Raw genomic sequence first — 10,630 nt, 5'->3', positions numbered from 1 at the left:
ACGCGACGGAGGCTCACGGTCTCTGAATCCTGAAGGATTACTCCCTAGTGATGAATATGAAACTGGTGCGAAGCAACGCTCAAAAAAGTCAATTTTGCGCCATCGATGCTAAGGAGTCCATTCCCCGTTACCTCTGGCGCACCACCAACTTGAGGCACATGTGCAAATTGAGTACACCGTTGGATTCTACAAGGGGTTCATCCAGGATCGTGCACGTTTGGATAACATACCCCTCGAATTCACCGGGAGCGAGAGACGAAGATTCAATCACCAGCAATGGATGAGGAGATGGAGGCGACGAAAACCCACGGACGGCGATGACAGCTGGTCGGCAACAGTGTCAGAATTGGTGGTGGTAGAGGGCGGCGCGACGTTCGTGTAGAGAGAACTGGGGAAGAAGATGAATAGTGATCGGGGTTCGCGAATTGGGGATTTTTAACAAGCTTTATGGTCTCGGTTATTCAAAGATCCGAGGCCTAAAGTGGCTCAATGGCCTCGATGAAAGGGGACCCGAAGCCAAAGGGGGCGGCGTTGATGAAATTATTAAATTAGGGTTTCTGGGCAGGGTTATAGGCTTCGGTTCTATTTTATCCAAGGCCTAAAACAACCCAATATTGACTCGGTCCATAAGCACCCGAGGCCAAATGTGTTAACGCTGGTGGCAATTTTGAAATTTTCATTTCTGGGCTGCCTAATAGGCTTCGGTTCTTTGTGAACCGAGGCCTAAAACTGCTTACGGCACCAGTTGTTTGTAAAATCGAAGCAATATAGGTTGATGAAATTACAAAATTACCACCGCCTCTTTATAGGCTTCGGTTCCGCCATAACTGAGGCCTATAAGGCGAGGTAAAATATCAAATTTGCACTAGTGCTTGTATGTAAAAGATTGTTGTTTGAGTTGAATTTGCAAATTCTGCATTCTGCATAAATCTCCAGTATTTTAGCCGACTGATTTGTCTATTTAATCGACTGTTTTATAGCTTCAAAAATAAATTAGTCTGTTGTTTTATATTTTAATCAACTGAAAGTGTACTGGTCTGCAATATTTACATCCAAACTTTCCAGTCTATTAGATTCAATTGAAAAGAGGTCTAAGCTTTCGAAAAAGTTTTATAAAGCCAATTCACGCCCCCCCCCCCCCCCCCCCACTTCTTGGCTAAAATAACTATTTCAAAACTAACAAAAAGAACGTTCTTGTAGTCTAGTGAAAGCCATATGAGTCTAGTTTTCAACAAAAAAAAACAACGCATTTGGAGGTTTGTGGAGAAAGTTATGACCAAAATATTTAGCAAAGGTAAGTGCTACTTAGTTCCGCACTACGTTGAGCACGAGTCATAGCGTTGGGTGTAACACCTCAAAATAAGATGCCACGAAGAGTTATAAAACATACACGTTTAATGGAAACGATTATTGTTGAAAATGTACGTTAACAAAAGTTTATTTTTAATTTTAAACGCATAAGTCAAAATAATATTTGTCCAAGAATTTTCAAATAATAACAACAATTAATGTTACATTGTTTTTAACATTTTTTTGAAAGAAACATAACAAAAGAAAAACCCCGAGTTCATCACATCCTCGCGTCAATCTACTCCATGCCTAAATGACCTGTATTATCACCTGCTCCCGTATAACACATGAGTCATATGATGATCTCAAATACAACAAACAAAGAGGGTGAGCTGTCCCCAAACAATAATACAGAAAATAGATTAATCAAATCACCACAGAATAGGTTATATTAAACAACACATCAAACCAAGAAGATAAACCAACATGCTAATCATAACTACACTTTATGGTTTTCCTTTCACCTATTACCTACCACATGATCTAGGTCCCTAGAACCAGATGGTTTGAGTCGTTTTGCCCTTGCGGCATGGACTTGACTCCCCTACTCCTCACGGTTTTTACGAGTAACAACTTCGATGAATCTCACACCGAGCATTATACTCAGCAATGAGCCAGAACTAAGGATGAATCATCCTTCCATTCTCGAATGCCTCGCACTGGTAAGAGAGTACATCATTCGAACTCGTCCTCTTCCTCTATCCACACAAATGAAGAGGATCCCTTTCCACCGCCTCCCACATGCAAAAGAGTAATCCTTGGTTCTATAGGTAGGACAGGTAAGTCTCGCAACAACATAGTATTACCGCCCAGCTACGAAAAGGCACGAACCATTGGTACACATCATTCTCTAGACGCAATCACGAGTTGGTTTTTTAACAAGCACCAAAGCCATTCAAAATTCTTCTATGATCATGCAACGCGCATAATTTGATTGCTTCTGGTCCAAGGGCAGATAAACTCATTGGTCACTCTGCACCAAACAGTAGGAAACGTGATTTTTCTTCCAACCGTGTGGCTGCACCGAAAAATAAGGAACCCTACTATGCGTGCTATGGGGTCTACCAAGCTACCAACGTATGCGAAATGAAGAAAAAAAAAAAACTACTCAATTGGAAACAGATGTTACACCACCCAACTAAACCAAGGCTAGCATTTAGGATTTCCTCGCCCCCCCTCCTACGCGATCACAAGCGAGCTCTTGGCAGCCCCCATCTGCGCCAACATGGAACAACCCCTGCTCATGAAACCCACGATAGAACTGCCACCACGACGCGAACAAGAAGAGAAAGATTTGCATGAATTATATCATTGGAAAAGAGGAACTGCACCACTCACCCATGCATGTTCACTTAAAGCACCTACAAGAATGATGCACTCATAAGATGAACCCAACTAACAAAGTTTCCCACAAGCTGCAAACCTAAGCCCCATAATGTGATATCACTGCAACAAGACATAACAAAATAATTTTGAAACCAAAAGCTGCCACACAACTAAATCAACGCATGACACCTCAAAAAGCAAGACATTAAGCGACCATTAACAACCCTTGGCAGCCCCAACTGGTTCACGCATCACAAACGTGAATAACCCAATAACTTATATAAAGCACCAAAACAAGTGATATAAAAAGCTAGTGAAAACCAAGAAATCTGCACCAATACATGCCAAGCACGAAGAACAATAAGGGTATTAAACATTAATGGATAAGTTCATAACTGAGAGCAAATAAACACATGTACCACACTCATTACAACTCCACACAAACCCATTCCCACCCTAAAATTCTCATACGTGAAACAACCAGAAAATGAATATGGCAATATCAAGGTTCAGCTTCCTCTTACCTAGTTAGTTCCTTGCGTTCACCTTGCAGCCTCAACCTTCAACTCTCCATGGTTTCTCTCTAGCCTTTGCCTTGCCGTTTTCTCTCCTTTCTACTCAATGAAGAACCCATATAACCTAGAGGTTTTAGCCCTAACCTGCCGTCACCCATATCCTCTCAAAAACCCTAACATTCAATTCAAAATTATTTCATTCCCTTTTTGGTTCATCAGCATTTAGTTAAGATTCTGAAACAAATTTAAGACCATTAACTTGACCACTTCTTTCTTACATTTGTGTGGCAGCAACGAGAAAAAAAAAAACAGGAAAAAAGTGTTGCACCATGTGCAACTAAAGGAAAGAGAGAGAAAAGAGAAAGAACATGTGACCCCAAAAAGAAAGGAGGAGAGAGGAAAAACCAAACCAACATAAGCCCTCTTAGGCTAGCCCAGATATGAACCCATGCATTTTCTCACACCAAACGCATACACCAACCAATAAGCAACACGCATTCCCATGATATAATATGCACCACAAATTTCACAACGTAAGTATTCCACATGTCATAAATAATTAAATAAAAACAACAACTAAAATCAATAAATTGTATATTCCATGTGTCTCTCAATATTGACCACATGATCACTAGAACAAAAGTTCTTATCAAAACATCAACTACTTTATAACTTCACAATACTTTAATTTTTTTCTTGGGTCTTACACTCGGTACCATTTGCATTGACAAATATGGCGTTGGGCGCCATCCTCTATCGTGGGTGGTGCCTATTCAGCGGCCGACCTTACAAGGTGACTTGATTATCATATATTTTTTTAATAATTACTTCTCTCAATTTTTGATTAGAGTTTTATAAATTACTTTTTAGTCTTAATTTTTTTTAAATAGTTATTATTGATGAACAAATAAAATAATACATTTTTTTAAATGATAAAAGGGAAGATACTCTTGAAAATGAAAACAATACAAATTTACTTCTTCACCTATTTTCAAGCATGATATTAATTGTTGAATTAAATGACCATTTCTTAAGATTTAAAGAATTGTAAGTGGAAAGTTTTATATTAAGTCTTTTAAATTATAGGTGGAATGTTTTATATTAATTCCTTGAAACTTATTATAAGAAAACGTTCTAAAATACGAGAATATTCAGGGAAAGAGATAAAATTAGAAAAACTTATTTAAAATGAGTTTCATATCGAATACAATTTCAAAATTATAATTTTATAAGAAAAAATATACAAGGATTTTAATAGTAAATTATATATACTTTTGTTATATTAGTAATAATAATTAAATATATAAGATTTGAGTATATTATTTTGGTCCCTCCAAACTTTTTTATCAATATCTGCACATGTGCCTACTAATAGCCCTTGATGCTTGCTCCATTGATTTCCTTTCCTCTATATCCATCTCCTTCCACGCAAAAGCCCCACCCTTATATATGCACTTGATTATGGTTAGGGGGTTGTCATCACGAGTCATACCAAATTTTTGAACAACACCGCTATATTTTCAAAACCAGGCTTTATAAGACTATTTTAGGCCATACAAAGACACATAAAAGAATTTTAAAATTACCGACGAAATTTTATCCACGAAAATAAATCTATCGGTAAATTTGATTTATCGACGGAGTTAAAAATTTTATCTATCGGTAATACAAATTTCAATTATTGTTGCTTATATTTGTCAATGAAATCCGTCCGTAAGCTCATATCTTAGAATATGTCGATAAATTCCACTATAAGAAAATGTTTCAAAATTAAAATTTATTGGTTACTAAAATAGTCACTAATATAAATAAAAAATTATAATTGGTCACTAAATTTGTCACTAATTAATTAGAGAGCAATTTAGTAACTAAGTTATTTTGGTAGCCAAAGCTTAGGTAGCTAATTTTTAGTGACCAGTTTTCTTTGGTAGCCAAAACTATGGTAGCTAATTTTAAAAACCAATTTAGTGACAAATTATAATTTTTTATTCATAATAGTAACTATTTTAGTAACCAATAATTTTTTTACTTTGTAAACTTGTATCTAAATTAGTAATTATAGTAACTAACAACTTTTGGTCACTAAAATTGGTTACTAATGAAACATTTTGTTGTAGTGTTCGTCAATAATTGACCAAATAAAAATATTTGATTATTCTTGTAATTTTTTCGTTAATTAATTAATTTACATTTTACTAAGAACAACAATTTTAATTATAGGAAAATTTTTATTCAAAATTTCCATTCTTTAATAATAAATTTTTTTATCACTATTAATTATTTATATTTTTTATACTTTTAACTTTTATGTTAATTAATTAAATAAATTTTAACATCCCAATTTTTTTTAGCAGTTTAAACCAACTAATAAAATAGGATATTCCATTCTAGAAGTACCTTTGAAACTACTAAACATATTTGCTCCCACCAAATAGGTGATCATCGCAAAAACAAGACAAACCACACAAGACAGAAACACGAAAGAAGGGTAAGTTAATGTGCAAAAGATTTTTTCATATAATAGAAATAAAATTTATATAACATACTCGATCAATCATACAAATCATTGGTAAATATAAACATACCACATATAATGGCTCCAACAAGACTCAATATCCGGATACATGAATTTGACTTAGGAGATCACTAGAGCCATGCACTTGAAGTAGTATTTACGCCCTGCAGAGGCCATAACAAATGGGTTATCACCTACTACTCTCAAGGTAAGTGATGGAGCTTGGTGGATACATGAAACTCCAAGTGTAGCGAAAATGATGGAGGAAGCATGGAAGAGTGGAAGGCAAATTTGTAGGCTCTTGCTTGCAATGGATAGGTGCAAGGATGAATGATTTAGAGGTGGTTCTAGCCTAGGAAGGGGGCTAGAGGTAAAGAGAGTAAGCTCTCTAAAATATGACTCTCAAGTGGCAATAGTGAGGAGTGTTCTCAACTCAAAGTGTCTATTGCACAAAAATTCAAGAGTGAGTACAATGCTGAAAAATTAAGGCTTTTATACTCAAGCCATTACACATGAGGAATCTTGATCCTTGGAGGAGAAGGAGAAAGCATCTTGGCCTTTGATGCTAGCTTGGAGAAGAAGGCACCAGTGCAGGAAGGGCCTTTGGCAGCGGTTGTTTTTAATATTCTGCACCGGTTCGGGAACCGAAGCATATTAGGGTGAGGCCAAAAGGTCATAGCTTTTGGCCTCGGTTAAGAACCGAAGCCATAGAGGGAGCTTCTGCCTCGGTTTTCACTGCACCCGAGGCCATAGACCCTGCCTTTTGCCTCGGTTTTCACTGCACCCGAGGCCATATGGGCCTTGTTTTCTTTTTTTTTTAAATTCGAGAACCCTTTTGGCCTCGGTTTTTGGTGCACCCGAGGCCATATGGGCTTTTTTTGGCCTCGGTTTTTGTTGCACCCGAGGCCATATGTGTTTTTTTTTTTTTTTAAATTCGATACTCTTTTGGCCTCGGTTTTGGCTTCACCTGAGGCCAAAAACACCCTTTTTGCTTCGGTTCTGGTATGAACCGAGGCCTAATACTCTGTTTTTTTTTAAATGCAGTTTCTGTTTTGGTGTTATTACCACATTTAAACCTGCAAATTTTGTTCAGCACCCAGCACAGACCAGAATAGACCAGAACAAAATATTTTAAAACACATCCACAATTCAAATTCATTTAAAAGACAATTACAAATCATTTACAATCAAGATACATGTTCTAATCAATAGTATTGTACATTTCAATTATATATTTGGCACATGCTATCCTACCAAACTTGATGGACTTTGCGGGAATTACTGCAGGACTCTTGAATGTCTACAAAATAATAGATTAAGTTAAGTTAGTATATAAAAAGGAAATATTGCAAAGTATTCATTTTAATTCAAATATATATTACCGTTTCCCAATTTGTTGTAATACGAGCACGCACAGTGGTTGTCATCCATTGCATTATATAGTAACCGCACTCATATGAGCCGGTTTGTCTATTACACTACATTATATTAACAACGTTACAATTAATTAATGAAGAAAATCAAGCAAACAATCATGAAGATATGGATAGAAATATCAAACCTGGAGAGAACACCATACAAGACCTTTTGTCTTAGCCGTTGATCTCCCTAACAACATGTTATGTGCAGCAATTGAACTATGATATAGGGAATAAGTTAGGATATTTTTATATAACATGTCATATTCATAAGATTGATATTGAGGTTCTTACCAATCTATCACTTGTCTAAGATGGTTGGGGGGAGGGCGATGCAAAGAGCAAAACCACACAGCAAGGTTCTCCCTTAGGGAAACCACAAGTAACTGCCAATGACGCCTGTTAAGAAAATAAATTCATTGTTATGCATTAAAATGACTTATTATATTCATAAGTTAACAAAAATGATTTACCCAACAAGATAAGGGACAAAATAAATTTCTTTTCCACGTTGAAAGCATTTGGTCACATATGCTTGGATGTCATCAAACTTGTTGCCTTCATGGGTGAGTTGGGGGTCTATAAACCCATATACATCATTCAGCCCCATAGTTTCAGTGACACCAGACAGATACCTAAACCAAAAATTGATTTGATATAAGTAAATACATAAATATATCAAATAACTATATATAATGACTAAAAGACTTACATCATCCATAATTGAATAATGGTAATATTGAGTTCTTCTTGTCCTCGTGCAAGCTCCAAGACATCTTGGGAATGCAAGTAAAGTGGGATGTCAAGATCTCTCCCAAAAATGTTAGCATCCCAAGGAACCTGCATCGGCTTATCAGCTATGATTTCTGCAAGTTGGAGCAATGCACCAAGAGGATCATCCAAAGAGAGAAGAATCTTCTTTGATTGAGGTTTTTCCTATATTGATGCAATTTCAGTTAAAATGGAATATAATTTAAGTTTGAATATAGTAAACATGTAAACTTAAAAATGTTGTATATTTGTGGGTTTAAGAGTCTGTACCGGGGGGTCAGTATCAACCAAATCTCTAGGCCAGGCGAGGAAACACTGCAATGCCTGTGCCACAGTATACACCTCATCTGTTGGCACAGGAACTAAAGCATACGGCATGAGAACCTCCTCTACCGTGACCTTAACCTCATCCTCTGATAACTCCATGCCATGAAGAACTGTGGCTGCCTCAAATACTTTTCCACGAGCCACTAGTGTCTTCTCTGTACCATCCCAAATATATAGCTGACATGGATGAGTGTCATCCATGTCATCCCCGGGTGGAGCTGAACAACTCCCCTTTCCGCTTCTACCTGTTAGAGCCAACGATTTATTAATGTTATTCAATTACTTTATTAAATATCATTTATTCAATTCATAACTTATAGAAAACAAATTTACCCGTGGGAGGCACAAATGGGTCTAGTTCTGGCGGATGATCCACTGGCGAACGAATGCCATAATGCTCAAATTGGCGCATTAGTTCTTCTCTCACTTGCGCCGTGATCATTTCCTTTAGTCTTTGTTCATAATCAGCACCATGACTGCATGAAGACTGACGAGAGGAGGAACCAAAAAATTGGCGTATGCCGACTCCTGATCCAGCACCACGCACACGTCCAGGGTGCTCAGGTCGTCCAATTGCAGCAGCAAGTATGTCATGACGACCTTCTGGAATGAATCCTCCTTGGGAGGTCTGCTCAACCAACGAATCCTACAAGGTAACAAAAACATTTATAAATCAAAATACAATATAAAACATGAACGAGCAATTTAGATAAGAATTGTATCTTACAATTTTCTCAGAGATTTCTCGTGCAGAGTCAGAAGTGTAGTTGCCCGATGAGCGTAAACGGGCTAACTTCCACTTCTGATGACGTGATGGTGGTGAAGGAGGCTCAGTATCTTCACCCTCAGAAGGTGGGGGCCTAGATTATTTCTTTTCTGTCATTATCTTCTCTTCAAGTTTTCTATACCCACCACGAGATAATATGTGCGGGTTTGTATTTTGAGCACTTATGCTTTGAGCCTTTTTCCTCTTGACCTGTAACATATAAAACCCATTTTATGAATTAGTTAAAATTTTGCATAATTATCAATTGTGCTATTGATGATTTCAAATAAACATACCTGCCATCCCTCAGATGTCCGAAGCTCAAGAAACTGACGCCATGTGTCTTCATCAATCCAAGTGTATTTCAACAATGGATTTTCATTCTTTTTATGTCCAAAGACATACCTTGACGTCAACTTGGTCTTAAAACCACGAAATTTCTCAGCCACCGATGATAAACATTTTTGTCTTAAGGTCGGCACATTTGGAATATCAAATGTTAGCTGCAATATAGAAAATGTCATCAACAATATTTATCATATTATCAACAAAGTCAAAGTATAACTTTAATAACATTAATATTAGTTACCAATAAATCTTGCCATATCATTTCCCGATCAACTTCAGTGACATGATCAAAAGATGGCGTAAGGATTGATATTCTCTCTCGTGCCAACATTCCTAAATAGCTTTTGAAGACGTCCCCATAACGACCACTAGGTTCACTAGTGTCGACGTTAATATCAACATGTGTTTTCTGACCTTTAGCTCTTCTAATTAAGAGCTCTCTCAACCTAGTGGCTCCTCTAGTGGGTCTCTTAGTAGGTGCTTCATCCTCTGATGAAGTATGTTCAGCCATGTATCTGTGAAATGAAAACATAAAAAAACATTAATAAGCAACTGACAAATTAATATATAAAACATTATTTAACAAAACACCTAAATGTTAACAAGAATATGAAATTCATACATATTGTATAACTTTTAAGGAAACCATCACAAATAAGATGTTCCCTAACTTGAGTTGCATTCAATTTTCTTCCATTCAAACAGTTGACACACGGACATCTGAACTTCACCTCATCATCACTTCTCCCCTCATAACGTTGCGCAAATTTTATAAATTCCTCTACTCCATTCTCATACTCAGTGCTAATACGTGGTAAATTAATCTAATCTCGATCCATACTGAAATTGCGTGATTAATTTCAGTAATCTTTGAATCAATGCTCATGTCGTAATGAAGGTGTGACCCTATCCCATTTAAGAAGATTCACTTTCTTTATTTTATTGGTACATATTACTTTTAAAATACAAATCTTAAATTTCACGAAATTTTGCCAGCATTTCGCATTGGCCTTCAGGATACACGAAATGAAAGTGATTATAAACCACAATCAAATATGCACCCGAAGATCAATACAAAACACAATTGACAAATATTCATGAATTTTAAGATCTTTATTTTAAAATATATATATATGCACTAATAAATTACTAGAAAGTGATTAATCTTCTTAAACTGTCCAATCGGACAATTCAAGATTCAATACATTTAAATTATTAGTATTGTATCCCCTTATATCTAATTTTAAAAAAAAAAGGTAGTTTTTTCAACATGAAAATTCGGGAACAATACATA

This window comes from Vigna unguiculata, chromosome 11 (genome assembly GCF_004118075.2).
Source record: "Vigna unguiculata cultivar IT97K-499-35 chromosome 11, ASM411807v1, whole genome shotgun sequence".
Classification (NCBI taxonomy): domain Eukaryota; kingdom Viridiplantae; phylum Streptophyta; class Magnoliopsida; order Fabales; family Fabaceae; genus Vigna; species Vigna unguiculata.
The sequence above is the reverse complement of the archived record's forward strand: the minus strand, read 5'-3'. Positions refer to the sequence as shown.